At 35.9% G+C, this 17,074-nt stretch overlaps 1 long non-coding RNA gene across 1 annotated transcript in view; it reads left to right on the top strand.

The window, feature by feature from the left end:
* The window catches only part of LOC134810442 (uncharacterized), a 97,337-nt gene extending 85,306 nt beyond the window's left edge, over positions 1-12,031 (top strand). Inside the window, exon 5 of the long non-coding RNA XR_010158479.1 lies at positions 7,213-12,031. This is a non-coding gene — a long non-coding RNA (uncharacterized LOC134810442). The remainder of the gene's footprint in view (positions 1-7,212) is intronic.
* Positions 12,032-17,074: the final 5,043 nt, after the last annotated feature.

Below are 17,074 nucleotides of genomic sequence, written 5' to 3'. Positions count from 1 at the left end.
TAATGAGCAATTTTATCTCATTGATATTTACTGATATGGCAATTAGCTGTGGCATTTTATTTCAAGTTCTACTTTCTGTATTTAATGCCATTTATTTTTGCTATATTGTCTATATTCCTTGTATTTGCATGTTTTACTTTTATAATTTGGAAAGCATATTCTCTTCTTCAGATTTTCTGGTAGTAACATATAATATACACATAATATACACATATAAATATATATGTATATATTTAAAGAAAGGACATGAGAAATGCACATACGATTCTGCAAAAGAACAAATAGAAAAAAGGTAAGAACACATCAAAAATATTTAGTCATAAAAGACATGAAAATTATAAGAAAACCCTTCTCTGAGAATTCAAAGAAATTTTTTAAAAAGTCCTCTGATACATATATATGTATATATGTATGTGTATATATGTACACATATATGTATGTATGTGTATATATGTACACATATATGTATGTGTGTGTATATATGTACACATATATGTATGTGTGTATATATGTACACATATATGTATGTGTGTATATATGTACACATATATGTATGTATGTGTATATATGTACACCTATATGTATGTATGTGTATATATGTACACCTATATGTATGTATGTGTATATATGTACACCTATATGTATGTATGTGTATATATGTACACCTATATGTATGTATGTGTATATATGTACACCTATATGTATGTATGTGTATATATGTACACATATGTATGTATGTGTATATATGTACACCTATATGTATGTGTATATATGTACACATATATGTATGTGTATATATGTACACATATATGTATGTATGTGTATATATGTACACATATATGTATGTATGTGTATATATGTACACATATATGTATGTATGTGTATATATGTACACATATATGTATGTATGTGTATATATGTACACATATATGTATGTATGTGTATATATGTACACATATATGTATGTGTATATATGTACACATATATGCATGTATGTGTATACATACATGCATATATGTATGTGTATATACATGTGTGCATATATACATGTATGTAGTATATATACATGCATATATGTATGTGTATATATACACATATCTATGTATATATGTATATGTATATGCATGTATATATGTACACATATATACACATATATATGTATCAGAAGACTTTAAAAAAATTTCTTTGAATTCTCAGAGAAGGGTTTTCTTATTTTCATGTCTTTTATGACTAAATATTTTTTATGTGTTCTTACCTTTTTTCTATTTGTTCTTTTGCAGAATTGTATCTGCATTTCTCATGTGCTTTCTTTCTGTTTGTCTTTGTTATTTTTGTTGTTTTTCCCCAGGCCAACTATGCATTAGAGGATAATGTTAGAAAGCACATCAGTGGAGTGAGTTAGATATTCAGGTAGCTTGCATTCAAATTTGTGTCTTGAAATGTTTCCCAACAAAACACTGTCCTAGAATTTGATTTTTCTCCGGGATAAACTTTCCATATTATGCAATCATGTTTGCCACCAGATTTTATGCAGTAACTTGGAGTTTATTTTACTTTTGTATATCAAATAATCAACTGAAAGATTGCTTGCTAACATTTTCCCTCCCACTCAGCTAGAAGGATTGATGTATTGTTTTGTTTTGTTTTCTGCTTTTTCTGTTTGTTTGTTTGTTTGTTTTGCAAAGAGAGGTGTGTAGGCACTTTACTAGCTCCACCTTCTCTGACATTCTTTTCTGCCCAGCAAGGTTAGTGATGCCCCAGACTCTGACACAGCAGCTGAGCGCTTGCTGTTCCAAAGAGGCCCTGATGACATTTCAGGAAGTGTAACTTACCTTTGGATAATTCTGCGTGCTTTCTGTGAACATGGAGGCACACACCTCCTGCTGCTTTCCTCATTTTAACTAGATTTAAATTTCATAACACTTTTACAGCCCTCCAGGTTTTCATTTCTGCTTCTTTGTTCTCTGTTTTGGTTTTAAGTTGGTTTCAAAGAACGGGGCAGAAATGTCTTTACTCTGCCATCTTTAATTGGTTCCTGTACTCTTTAATACATTTTAAAATTAAAGCCAGAGAAAGAATAATTAAACTTCCATGCTGCAACCCATAGAAGTTCCAATTTCTTGTGTATACAGACTCTCTCTCTCTGCATTTTTAAGAAGTTCCATACACTTTTAGGAAGACTTACTGTCTTCTCCACCAACCTGAGACACGTACCCCTACAAGGGTACATGAAATTCCACTCAACATTCTGTGAGTTCACACCAAAGATTCATAAGGCTACACATCGTTCCTTCTATCATTTTCTAAAAGGGTTTTCTTCTCATATTTTCTTGTATGGTTATAAATAACATGTTCCTGTTCACAGTTTGTATTTAGAACATTTGCTAGGCATTTTGTTTTCAATCATAATCCTTAGAGCCTTGAAACAAACAAATCACATATACTGTATAGAATGATATCTGCTTGGTATTTCTGCCTTAGGAAATAATGTTCATTTTTGAGGCTTCATTTTAATGTACAGCAGAATTTAGTGATATCACAATCCCCTACACAGCTCTAGTAAAACTAAATGAAACAGTGTGAAGCTCCTAGCTTTATCTGAACTCCCATGTCTGAAATCTGTCATTTGTTGGTGTTTAGTTTGCCTGGAATGTTTGTTTACCTACTCCCTGTTGACTAGCTTCCAAATCCTCTTGATGAGTTGATTTCATAACAGCTGAAAATAACATTGCATTCCTCACCTGTAACAGGTGGTCCCCAAGTGACTGTCCATCTTCCCTTGTGTTCTCTGCTGTGAACTGTAAATCATGTCAAGAAACGACAACCCGTTAGATGACATGATCTACCATCACTGCGAGGAGCCACCAGTCACAACATGCACACACTTTATCCATCCTATGCGCAAATAATAAATTTGGTCAAAAGATTGCCATTTCATGTTCTGGAAAACATGAACTTATGTGACCTTATACATAAAATATTTTAATCTATAATCTCATGTATATGTCATTATGTCATATTTCCCGGAATTCAGCTGCCAAAAATAACATTAAAGAAGTAGTTCATGTCAGGTAAGATGAGAATGCCCCATAAATACTGATTCTGAACCTCTAGCAGCCATACATATGTTAATTCATTATTCCACAAATATTTTGTGCACATATTCTGTGCCAAGCACTGTGCTAGGTCCGAAGGATACCAAAATTAATCATTACAAACTCAGAGTCCAAAGAAAAAGACAGACTCACAAATAAACAGCGGTAAAAATGTGTGTTGCTCTATTTGGAGGTATTACGTAGACATTAGGGAGAGAGCATCTGTATTAGTCCATTTTCACATGCTGATAAAGACATATCCGAGACTGGGCAATTTACAAAAGAAAGAGGTTTATTGGACTCACAGTGCCACGTGGCTGAGGAGGCCTCACCATCACGGCAGAAGGTAAAAGGCAAGGAGAAGCAAGTCACATCTTAACATGAATAGCGGCAGGCAAAAAGAGCTTGTGCGGGGAACCTCCACCTTATAAAGCCATCAGATCTTGGGAGACTTATTCACTATCACGATAATAGCACAGGAAAGTCCTGCCCCCATGATTCAATTACCTACCACCAGGTCCCTCCCACAACTTGTGGGAATTCAAGATAAGATTTGGGTGGGGACACAGCCAAACCACATCATTCTGTCCCAGCCCCTCCCAAATCTTATGTCCTCACATTTAAAAACCAGTCATGCCTTCCCAATGGTCCCCCTAAGTCTTAACTCATTTCAGCATTAACTCAAAAGTCCACAGTCCAAAGTCTCGTTCGAGACAAGGCAAGTTCCTTCCACCTATGAGCCTGTGAAATCAAAAGCAGGTTAGTTACTTCCTAGATACAGCAGTGGTACAAGCATTGGGTAAATACAGCCATTCCAATAGGGAGAAATTGGCCAAAACAAAGGGGCTACAGACCCCATGCAAATCTGAAACCCAGCAGGACAGTCAAATCTTAAAGCTCCAAAATGATCTCCTTTGATCCCATGTCTTGCATCCAGGTCAGGCTGATGCAAGATGTGGGTTCCCATGGTCTTGGGCAGCTCTGCCCCTGAGGCTGTGCAGGATGCAGCCTCCCCTCCCTGCTGGCTGCTTTCATGGGCTGCCATTGAGTGTTTGTGGCTTTTCCTGGTGCACAGTGCAAGCTGTCAGTGGATCTCCCACTCTGGGGTCTGGAGGATGGTGGCCCTCTTCTCATAGCTCCACGAGGTGGTGCCCCAGTAGGGACTCTGTGTGGGGGCTCCAACCCCACATTTACTTTCTGCATTGCCCTAGTAGAGGTTTTCCACGAGAGGCCTGCCCCTGCAGCAAACTTTTGCCTGGACATCCAGGTATTTCCATATAGCCTCTGAAATCTAGGCAGAGGTTCCCAAACCCCAATTCTTAATGTCTGTGCACCACCAGGCTCAACATCAGGTAAAAGCTGCCAAGGCTTGAGGCTTGCACCCTCTGTAGCCATGGCCTGAGCTCTACATTGACACCTTTCAGCCATGGCTGGAGCAGCTGGGATGCAAGACACCAAGTCCCTAGGCTGCACACAGCATGGAGACCCCAGATTCGACCCACTAAACCATTTTTCCTCCTAGACCTCCTGGCCTGTGATGGGAGGGGCTGCTGTGAAGACCTCTGACATGCCCTGGAGGCATTTTCCCCATTGTCTTAGAGATTAACATTTGGCTACTTGTTACACAAATTTCTGCAGCTGGCTTGGATTTCTCCTCAGAAAATGGGATTTTCTTTTCTATCACATTGTCAGGCTGCAAATTTTCCAAACTTTTATTCTCTACTTCCCTTATAAAACTGAATATCTTTAACAACACCCAAGTCACCTCTTGAATGCTTTGCTGCTTAAAAATTTTTTCTACCAGATATCCTAAATCATCTCTAGCAAGTTCAAAGTTCCGCACATCTCTAGGGCAGCAACAAAATGCTGCCAGTCTCTTTGCTAAAACATAACAAGAATCACCTTTGCTCCAGTTCCCAACAAGTTCCTCATTTCCATCTGAGACCAACTCAGCCTGGACTTTATTGTCCATATCATTATCAGCATTTTGGTCAAAGCCATTCAAGAAGTCTCTAGGAAGTTTCAAACTTTCCCACATTTTCCTGTCTTCTGAGTCCTCCAAACGGTTCCATCCAATCTCTTCCTGTTACCCAGTTCCAAAGTCACTTCCACATTTTTGGGTATCTTTTCAGCAGTGCCACACTTCCCATACCAATTCACTGTATTAGCCCATTTTCACACTGCTGATAAAGACACACCTGAGACTCAGCAATTTACAAAAGAAAGAGGTATTGGACTTACAGTTGAACATGGCGGGGGAGGCCTCATAATCATGGCAGAAGGTGAAAGGCAAGAAGGAGCAAGTCACAATCTTACATGGAGGGGGTCAGTCAAGAAGAGCTTGTGCAGGGAAACTCCACCTTATAAAGCCATCAGATCTTGTGAGACTTATTCACTATCATAAAAACAGCATGAGAAAGCCCTGCCCCCATGATTCAGTTACCTACCACCAGGTCACTCCCACAACATCTGGGAATTCAAGATGAGATTTGTGTGAGAACACAGCCAAACCCTATCAGCTTCATTCTGGGGTCAGGTGGTAGGGACAACACGAACACCAAGATAAGTTCCTTTGGAGATATGGCATGAGCTGAGGCTTATAGGGTGAATAAGAAGTATGCTTGGTAAAAGAGTTCAGGCAGGAAGGCATTGGGGAGTGGCATTTCTTGGTAAAGGAGTTCAGGCAGGAACACATTGGGGAGTGGCATTTATTGTATAGGGGAAGGAGCAAAGGTATAGAGTTGAGAAGGAGGTTAGAACACGCAAGGAACTACCAGCAATACTATAGGAGTTTACTTAGTGATGCCGGGGCCAGTGAGATATGTGGAGCAGTAAGCAAAAGGCAAGGTTGAGGAGCACTCCAGGAACAGTATGTAGGAAGCCAGGCTGGATCCTGTGGTCAGGAGCTTCTGAAGAGCTTGCTGTTGTGGATATTTGCTTGCACTTAAATAACTTTTGTATTAGTCTGTTTTCACACTACTGATAAAGACATACCCAACACTGGGTAATTTATAAAGAAAAAGAGGTTGAATGGACTCACAGTTCCACATGGCTGCGGGGGGCCTCACGATCATGGTGGAAGGTGAAAGGCATGTCTTACATGTTGGCAGACAAGAGAGGATGAGAGCCAAGCAAAAGGAGAAACCCCCTATAAAACCATCAGATTTCATGAGACTTTTTCACTACCATATGAACAGTATGGGGGACACCGCCCCCATGATTCAATTGTCTCCCACCAGGTCCCTCCCACAATACATGGGAATTATGGGAGCTAAAATTCAAGATGATATTTGGGTGGGGACACAGACAAATTATATAAGCTTTATTGAGGTTTAATTTACTTCTTAAGATTCACTTAGGTGAACAATTCAATGATTACTATTAAATTGACAGAGTTGTACAATCCTTAACACAATACAGGTTTTAGAATATTTCCATCATTCCAGAATATCCCTCATACCCATTTATAGTCACTACTGACTCCTACCTCCAAGAACCAGGCAAATGCTCATCTGCTTCCTATGTCTATAGATTTGTCATTTCTGGACATTTCACATAAATGGAATCACAGAATATGTAGTCATTTGCATCTGGTTTGTTTCATCAGGCATCAGGTTTTTCAGATTTACCCACGCTGCAGTATGTATCCATAGCATATTTGTTTGTATTGTAAAATAGTATTCCATGGTATGGATATAACATCATTGGCTTATCTTTTCACCAATTGATGGGCGTTCAGATTGTTTCTATTTTTTGGTTAATATGACTAATGCTGCCACAAGCATTCACATGCAAGTCTTTACACAGACATGTTTTCATTTCTCTTGGGTAGATATTTAGGGATAGAATTCTTGGGTCATATGGTAAATTTATGCTTATCTGCTTAAGAAATTGTCAAGCTATTGTGAAAAGCAGCTGCATGATTTTACAATCCCATCAACAATGTCTAGGGTTCTAGTTTCTCCTAAGGAGTTTTAACGAGATGGATAATATGGCTAGATTTGTGCTTTAGGTAAATCAATCTGGTAGCTACTAAAAATGAGACTGAAAATAATGAGCCTGTTTAGGAAGATGTTACAATAATCTAGGTGAGATCTCTACTACGATTCCCAACTAGACCATTGGAGGAGAAGATTATCTCAGAAGAAGAACAATGCTGCTGAATAAGAACAGGTGATTTGCTTCCATCAGTTGCTCAGCCTTGGGAACGTGACTCACGGTGGTGTGAGGACAAAGCAGGTACCTGCCCGCCAGCCAGATTAGCTGAGGAAAATACACTTCAGGTATGTAAGCTTATGCCTTCACATCTGAAATGTCCTGTACTAACATATACACCCTCAAACTTTCCAACACTTATACTATCACTGTGTCATTTTTTCCTGGTTCACCAACTGCATACTGGACACAGTGCTGCACATGCTATTGGGTATTTTTCCTGCTTTAGAGATTATGTTCATTTGGTTCTAAGGATAATTGCAAGAATATTGTTGTGCTATAAGTAAATAAATGCTATGTATTTATAAATTATCTGTGTTAAAATTATACTATTTCTATTGTTAGCACACACAGTATTAAGTCATGTGGCCCAAATCTCATATTTCATAGCATATTATGGTTTTATTAGGATACAGTAAATTAATATTTCAGTGAGAAAGTATTTGGAAGTACCCATAAGCCTTATCAACAGCTCATCCCAATGTTTCCCTTCAAACAGCCACGTGGAATTTGTGTAAATGAGTCTAAATGAATGATAAGGACAATATGATGTTTGAGTTAAAATATCTTTTGAAACTGAAAATGAGCAGCTAGCCAAAAAAAACTGTCACTTTAAAAAGATCAGGAAAAAGTCTTAATTCTGCCATTGTGCAATGTATAGCATGTAACTAAGAACAATATCTAAGGACAACAAATATAAATATTGAAGGAAGTTGAGTAATATTTAATTAGATTATACTATATTTGGTCTAGGAATAATAAACCTGTAAAATTATCTACACTATGAAACTAAGCTCTGTATTATAACATATAAATGAGTTCTCTGATCTTTTAAAATATGTATTTCTAACAACCTTGTAAATGATTAATATTTCAAAATACTGCTACTACTGCTGCTACTACTAGTAATAACAACAATTTTGAATAGCCTTGAATGTCTTAAAAGTTGTAAAATATAATTTTATTCATGATGATTAAGTTCCATGTGAATAAGAGAAATAAAATGACTACAAATATTTAACCAAAAATAAAAGAACAGAGGGTTTGCCAAAAGAGACCAATTTACTTATTAAATAGAATGACCATACATTACAGTTTCCTGGAATGAAACACTTTTATAACTATTGTCCTGATGGCCAATCCAGTTTAGCATTTTGTCCTTGATTGCTTTACCTTTCAACAAAGTATTATTATCAATGTTATGATTATTGTTATCATTAATGAAAATAAGCCAGATGGACTTTTACAACCTCTACTTCATACTCCCAATCTTTGTTATAATCATGTCTAAGTAGCATGAGACAAATCCAGGGAATGCAGTTCTCACCTTAAATGGGAGTTAATCTTAAAGAAGACCAGCAGTAATAACCTATCTCTTCCCATTTCAGACTCAATGTAACCAATACCTGCCTTTCAAGGAAAACTCATATGGGGCTCACTGATGAAACAAAGCGAGTTTGGAAAAAAAGATTCGACACAGTCAATTCTTTGTACTCTTCGGTGATGGTAGCTGCCTTAGTGGAAAATGTGGGAAATTACAGATTGGGGTAGGTGAATTGAAGATAAAATTATTTATTTTTGTTGTTATAAATACAAATTTTGATATAATATAGCATCATGTGTAAAACAATTTTCCTAACTAACTTAAGAAATAAGTGGAACAGAAATATTTGAAATGTGGTGGTGTACAAGGGAGTGAGCTTGAAGAAAAGAGGGTCCCAAAAATTCACGTTTTACACCAAGAGAAATAAAACCGTAGTAGTCACAATTTATGAATATTTTTACACTTGTATATATATACTTGTGTATTTGTGTGTATATGTATTTGCAACTGAATTATAAACTTTAATGATTAAGCTGATTTGAAATAATTTTAGGAAATACTTTAGTATGGCAATACATACTTGGTCTTTTTGTTGCCCATAATCAGTTAGATTTGAGAAATAATTAACCTTTGAATAACCTCTTTGCAAATTTACTTAGTTATCCTAGAAAAGTATTAAATATTTTGTAAATGAGTCCTGACATTTCTGATTGTATGTTTTTCAAAATTGTTGGAAATCTTTAAACAAAATCCTGGAGCATCCAAATTTCAACTACTAAAGATTATAATTTTTTGAGCACCCGTATTTCAAATATGAAAGCTTTAGGCAAATTGCATTTATTGAAAATAAAGCTTTCATACAGGAAGATATTGATAGCTCTTAAAAAGCAAGGGATACATTGAATTGATTAGATGATAAGTGGGCAAATGGTATGGAGGATGTAATTTTAACATTCTCTAAGAGCATATTGAAATGTATTAACCTTTAGGAAGAATTTTGATGAGCCCCTATTTTTCAGTAAATTTCTTTTTAAACTTGTATTACATTTTATTTTGTCTCTATTTTTTGTTATTATTATTATACTTTAAAGTTCTGGGGCACATGTGCAGAATGTTCAGGTTTGTTACATAGGTATACATGTGCCATAGTGGTTTGCTGCACCCATCGACCCATCATTTACATTAGGTATTTCTCCTAATGCTATCCCTCCCCTAGCCTCCCACCCACCAACAGGCCCAGGTGTGTGATATTTCCCTCCCTGTGTCCATGTGTTCTCATTGCTCAACTCCCACTTATGAGTGAGAACATGCGGTGTTTGGTTTTCTGTTCTTGTGATAATTGGCTGAGAATGACAGTGTCCAGCGTCATCCATGTTCCTGCAAAATACATGAACTCATCCTTTTCTATGGCTGCATAGTATTCCATGGTGTATATTGCCACATTTTCTTTATCCAGTCTATCATTGATGGGCATTTGGGTTGCCTCCAAGTCTTTGCTATTGTGAACAGTGCTGCAATAAACATACATGTGCATGTGTCTTTATAGCAGCATGATTTATAATCCTTTGGGTAAATACCCAGTAATGGGATTGCTGGGTCAAATGGTATTTCCAGTTCTAGATCCTTGAGGAATCACCACACTGTTTTCCACAATGGTTGAACTAATTTATATTACGTACCATTATAGAATGAAAATGAAGTCAATGATTTGATGGTAAAGAGCTGCATATAATATGACTAATACTAAAATAATAAATAATTTTATAAGAACTGAGGTATAGGCCCACCAGCATAATCAATCTAATTATAACTATTTCAAAAAGTCTATTATTCTAATTATTCAACTATCTGCATTTACTATCAAAAATGCTTCAGCTTGAGAATAAATGATATGATCATCCCAGTTTTGATCAAGTAACTATTGGTGGACAATTTTGTGCAACTAGATCCTAAAATAATAAAAGCCTCTTTTCTTCATCATGATAGAAATAAAAATTCCTCTTTCCAAGTGTCTCTTTATGCTCATCCTACAGGAAATTCAATTAAAGATATTATACAATACTGGATGTTAAGGCTCTCAATCAAATGTTGCCATTTATTTCATTAAATTGTCTTCGTAACAGGCTAATTAAATTATTGCCCAGTTTAGAATGTAATTTCTATAGCTTATACAACCAAACTTAATATCCTTAATAATTCAAAAACAGCTATATTTTTATAATTGAAAATTGTTTCTGTATGTTGAAGATTACAGATTTGCAAATGTTCTGGCAAGTGTGAGCCTCTTTGAAAGTAGATCATATCCTTAAATGAACAGCAAATAAATCACAGCCACAAAATTGCGTATATTGCATTTTGCAACTGATAGCCTCTTAGCTGCTCAGACTGTTATTTAAATAAAATGAATAATTAGAGCAGAAAACTGAAGAGAAGGTCTTATTTTTATCTCTGTACTCAATAGAATGTTTTCAAGACAAAAATTAGTAAGGAGCATGCTTGCTCAATTTCTTTAACTTTAAATCAATGTTTACTCTCTGAACACTTATATTGTAAATGTTAAGTAGAGGCTTAGAAACTGATAATACTAATAATAAAAAATGAAAAATTGAGTAGGCTATCCAGTTATTTGCCAATGTTTAAAAGCTATTTGGCATATTATTGGCACAATTTATCTGACATAACTCAGGTGCTTAATTTCATTAATTTCAAGATAGTCAAAACATTTGGCATAAGAAGATTAAAGGAAACTCAAAATATAAACAGAATTAAAATAACATCATAAAAATAGTAGTTGCCGAAATAATGAAAAAAGTGTTAATAGCAATAAATTAAGGCACACATCAATCAATATGAAAACATACTATAAATGATGTGAACAAAAGATACAAGTTAAAGAGGCAAATAGTCAATAAATATGCGAAAAATTAAACTCACAAATAAATAAATGCAAATTAAAGTATAAGCATAATGAAATTTTTGCTCTCCAAATTAACAAATAATTTATTATCCCATTTCTCTCTGTGGACAAGAATATGAAAAAGATATTCTGATAACCTCCTGGTGAGGCAGCAATTTAGTATAATTTTTTGAAAAGTAATTTAAGGCCAGGCGCGGTGGCTCATGCCTGTAATCCCAGCACTTTGGGAGGCCGAGGTGGGCGGATCACGAGGTCAGGAGATCGAGACCATCCTGGCTAACATGGTGAAACCCCGTCTTTACTAAAAAAAAAAAAAAAAAATTAGCCGTGCGTGGTGGCAGGTGCCTGTAGTCCCAGCTACTTGGGAGGCTGAGGCAGGAGAATGGCATGAACCTGGGAGGCGGAGCTTGCAGTGAGCAGAGATCGCACTACTGTACCCCAGCCTGGGTGACAGTGCAACACTCCATCTCAAAAAAAAAAAAGAAAGAAAGAAAAGTAATTTAAAAATACATATTAATAAAGATATTATACAGTATCTTTGTATAATATGTCTTTGACCATATGTCTATTTATTTTAAAAATCCATCCCTAACTAATTATCAGAAATGTGAACAAAGATTTATGCATAGTGATTTTACCACTTTTTAGTTATAAAAATAAATCCTGAGTATGACCTAAATGTACAGCAATAGAGTAATAGTTTAATTAAGATGTATTCATAGAATGTAAAAAGTATTCAATGATATGAAACTTCTTTATTTTTAAGTGAAAAATGATGGCAAAAATATATACCTCCAATGTATCTATGTCTGTGTCTATCTAAATATGTTCATCTATCAATGTATCTGCCACCCTTTATGTTTACAAAATTAAAACTTAGAAGACTATATCTCAAAATGTCATTTCTTATTTGCATCACTGTTTTGACAATGAAAATGTATATTTCCTTTACAATTTGAGAGACATTTTACAAAAAAATTAGTCCAAATTTTGTTTAAAATGTTAAGAGCAGCATAAGTTTTGTAGGACTTTAAAGTAAGAAAGTAAATTAAGGTTTTTCATAAGATAGCAATTAACTGGTCATTTTAATCTAACCAGTAAATTTGAATTAATTTGCTGCTAATGGGTTTGCTTTAGTTTAAAAGTATATGGAGTGCCCTAGACTCTTCAGGCTACTATAACAATATACCATAAACTGGGTAGTTTATACACAACAGAAATTTATTTCTCACAGGTCTGGAGGCTGAAAAATCCAAAAACAAGGCTCTGGAAGATTCTGTGTCTGATAAGGGCCCACTTTCTCATTCACAGATGGAGCCTTCTCACTGTGTCTTCACATGGTGAAAGGGATGAAGGTGCTCTCTTAGGCCGCATTTATAAGGACACTACTCTCATGACCTAATCCCATTTATGAGGGCTCTATCATCATGACCTAATTCGCTCCCAAAGATACCACCTCCTGATTTGATTATCTTCATGGTTAAGATTTCAACACATGAACTTGGAGGAACACAAACATTCAGATCATAGCATGGACTATTTGTTATTAGTATTATTATTATTTCTTAATTACAAGTTTAATTAAAGGAACCAATAGCTAGGGAATACAGCCAAGTTTGTTTACAAGTATGAAGAACCACCAGTGCTACAATCACAAAAAATAATCTATGAAACCACTGTGGAAAATATTTTTATGTTATATTGTAAAAATCACTGAATTTATACCAGTGTTTATGGCAATATTTGCCCAATTTACAATCGGAATTATGTTGGTACTTTTTTATATGTCAAAGAGAATATAAAAGTCGCTTTGTTCTTATAAAATATAATCGGTAGATTAAATTTTAAGCTCACTGAAGTACAAATAAGCTATCTAGATAGTATAAAAAACTAGTTAGAAAAAAATTTCAAACAAACTGTTGGTTTGAGTTTTTTTCTTCACAGTATATAAACATTTAAATAAAAAACTTTAAAATAAACTTCACACCCAGTTTTCTCATGTTTAAGAAAGTCAGTACAAAGTAGTAGTTAATAAAGCTGGATAAGAAGCAGATTACCTGGAACTAAGTTCTGCTCTGGCACTTATAAATTGTATTATTTAGGGCAAGTTATTTAACTTCTCTGTTCTTCAGTTTCCTCATCACCAAACTGAGAATAATAATTGTATCTACATTAAGGGATTATTTTAAAGATTCAAAGAGCTAATAAAATGTAAAGCCCATAAAAGAGTACCCAGGACACAGTAAGAGCTTAATCAATACTAACCTTAATTATTGTGCCCTCAGTCTACACTCATACTTTTCACAGCAAATCTTGAGTGAATAGTATTTACTTTTTTTCATTCATTTCAGAAGCATTTGTTGAGTACCTAACAATATTTGTAATTTTGAAGGCAAATGTTGGATAAGCCCTGGTGGGGAAAAAAGACAAATGTAACCTATTCTGACCTCAAATAATGCATGGCTTCATGATAGAGAGAAGGATCCTATAAAAAAAAAAAAACAAACAAACCAAAAGAGTTTTGGAAGTACAGAAATGTACTGGCTGCAGAGGAGCAGGCAAGACATAGAATCTAGGCAGGGGGTTGGGATTAGGAAGGGCTGGTCTCTGGGAAAATCATTCATGTTCTGGGGTTCAAACAATGCATTGAATTGTCTTGAAAAATAAAGTGAAATAGATATATGGGGGAAAAATAATCCACACAGGCACAGATGCAAAAGAGATTGTGATGCATTTGAGGAAATGGAAGAAAACTGATTTGGCTAAGTTCAGGATACAGGTGGGAAAGAGAATTGTGAAAATTGTGGCTGTACAGCTAAGGAGAGGTCAGATTATGAAGAGCCTTCAAGTAGAGTAAACATATAATTTATTGTTGTACCAAACTATCTTTGCAAGTGAGGAGGAGAATACTAATTATTTTACCCGGAACACAGACATAAAACAAAAATCTCCATAGTGACTTGGAATGTATAGTACTTCTAGGCCATGATTACTTTCATCTATGCATCTATGTTCTCTCCATCTTTTTTTTTTTTCTTTTTTTGAGACAGAATCTTACTCTGTTGCCGAGGCTGGAGCGCAGTGGTAAGATCACAGCTGACTGCACCCTTGACCTTCTGGACTCAAGCAATTCTCCCACCTCAGCCTTGCAAGTAGCTGGGACTACAGGCACATGCCGTGACACCTACATATGCATTTAATTTTTTGTAGATATGGGGACTCACCATATTGCACAGGTTGTTCTTGAACCCCTGTGCTCAAGCGATCCTCCTGTCTCGGCCTCCCAAAGTGGTGGTGTTACAGGCATGAGCTACAGTGCCCATTGGCATCATTTTACCTTTACCTTGGGTACATGTATGTGTTGCATAAGGGAGCAGGGAGCACAGGGAGAGGAGAATCTCACAGGCAAGGGGGTTCTGGTACCAGATAAAGGAGATAGATACAAAGATAAGCCAAACCACAAATGCTTATTCAGCATTCTTCCTGAACTATCTTTCCTCCCCTGAAACTCCTTTTTCTTTGTTTTCTTCTTGTGTCTTTGATTACTTTTTTCAATTTCCTCCATGGGGTTCTCTTTTTTAATATGAATTTTTTTCTTTGCTTATTTTCTTTTCTCTAACTGTATGTAGAGAGATATGAAGGCAAACATAACCCTCCCTACAGTGTCAATTTCAATCTTATTTTAATGGTTCCTGAATGTTTCTCTTGGTACTGAAACCAGCCCAACTTCCTCACAGAACTGATGTTTATAGTTTTTAGATAAACATAAAAATTGACTCAACCAATCTTAAAATGTAAAACTTAAATTTGCCTTATCTGAGTTCCTTTCTCAGGAAACCCACTCTCAGGACTCCCAAATAATCCATAAGTATCTCTGAGTGACTTTTAGGTGCCCAGTAACTATAGCCTTTTTCACAAATCAGGGTCTCATATCTAATGCTGGGTCCAGTAAGAGACTTTAAACTTCATCTTAGGCCCTCCAATATGACTATAATATTTGCATGTCACTAAAACATTGTGGTATTAGGAAGGAAGAAGGACAAGAGAAAAATTCAAAGAAGGAACTTGAAAACATTTTTAAAGTTCTATGTAAGGAATTCCACAAAAACACCTTTTATATTTTTTTCCTGCAAGAATAAGAAAATCCAACGCCAAATTGCTTAAGCAATAAGCAAAATGTATTATTTCACATATTAGGAAGTCTAAAGTTTGAAAGGTTTGAGAGTTAGATAATTCAGTGGCATATTGACATCATCAGTGACCTAAGTGTTTTCTATCTTTATGACCTGTCATCCTCAGTGAATTGCTTTGCCTTTTATGGACCCAAGATGACTGTAAAATGTAGAGAGGCATAAATGCAGTCTTTCCTTCTATGGGTCTCCTTAATGGACTTTATCCAGATGGTTCCCAGCAGATGTCTCTTTTCAGCCTATTTACCAGAACTGTGTGACAAGACCAAGCCAACACTATCAAGGAGAATGTTCTTGATCTGATTCTTTTAACCCATCTTTATTTACTTCTTGGAGCTAAAAATAATCCAGAGTGCAGGGACACAAGATACCTGAACAAACCTGAGCTTCTATTAATAAAGAAGGTGGAAAATAGTGGTTTACAGGAAAACAGCAGTATCTGCTACATTCTACATTCATTCTAGGTTATAAAACAGTTCCTCACGACAGAGCCAGACAGGTGTAGAACCATACACGATCAAGATGCAGCAAATCAAAGAGCTGTGTGTCTAAGCATCTGAAATCCATCTTTGACAATGACTATATACATGATATGAAAAAAATTTTAAAAGGTTAAGTGATAGACTGATTTGAGTTGAATCTAAGCCGCTCTTCATATTAGTTGTTCTATTCCTTCTTATGCTCCTCACTAAACCTCAGTTTCTTAATCTATAGTCGGATAAAAATAGAAAAATAATGAGAGGAAAGTTCTCTGTGGTAACACTTATATGATTCTGTAGTAGTCTGACTGTTTGTGCCTTTACCTTATGACACTATAAACTTAATAGACTTCCAACTCCCAGTCCCACATATAAGGAGCTTAGAAGCCACCACTCCATCGTAACAATAGGTAAAAAGCTGAACAAACTGAAAAGTCAACAATTCTTTTTAGATCCATAAAAGAGGTGAAGATCCAGGCAAACTAGTGGCTCCAAGATTAGAGAGACACACAGACAAATACAGAAAGGGGAGTCATGGCTTATCTAAACAGAGACTCACAAGTGGAAACCACTGCAGGAACTAGTGCCAGGGTAGAAAAACCTAAACTGTAATTGATGAATTGCTGGAGAATCAGCGTGGACAAGTCAGAGTTTACAGCTCCAGAAGGACCTAAGCATAAGGGAGACTCCATACTTTTGTGTCTTTTATCTCTAAGAACTTGACCCAGTAAATATTGGATAAAAATTTCTTTGTGCTTTCAGCAAAGTGAGGGGAAAATGAATCATTTTGAAGCATGCTAGAATACTCTCTTCTTAAAAAGGCCTCCCTGAAGAAAACCTAATTAACTAGACCC

The sequence above is a fragment of the Pan troglodytes genome, chromosome 6 (assembly GCF_028858775.2).
Source record: "Pan troglodytes isolate AG18354 chromosome 6, NHGRI_mPanTro3-v2.0_pri, whole genome shotgun sequence".
NCBI lineage: Eukaryota > Metazoa > Chordata > Mammalia > Primates > Hominidae > Pan > Pan troglodytes.
This window is presented reverse-complemented; position numbering and strand designations above follow the sequence as displayed.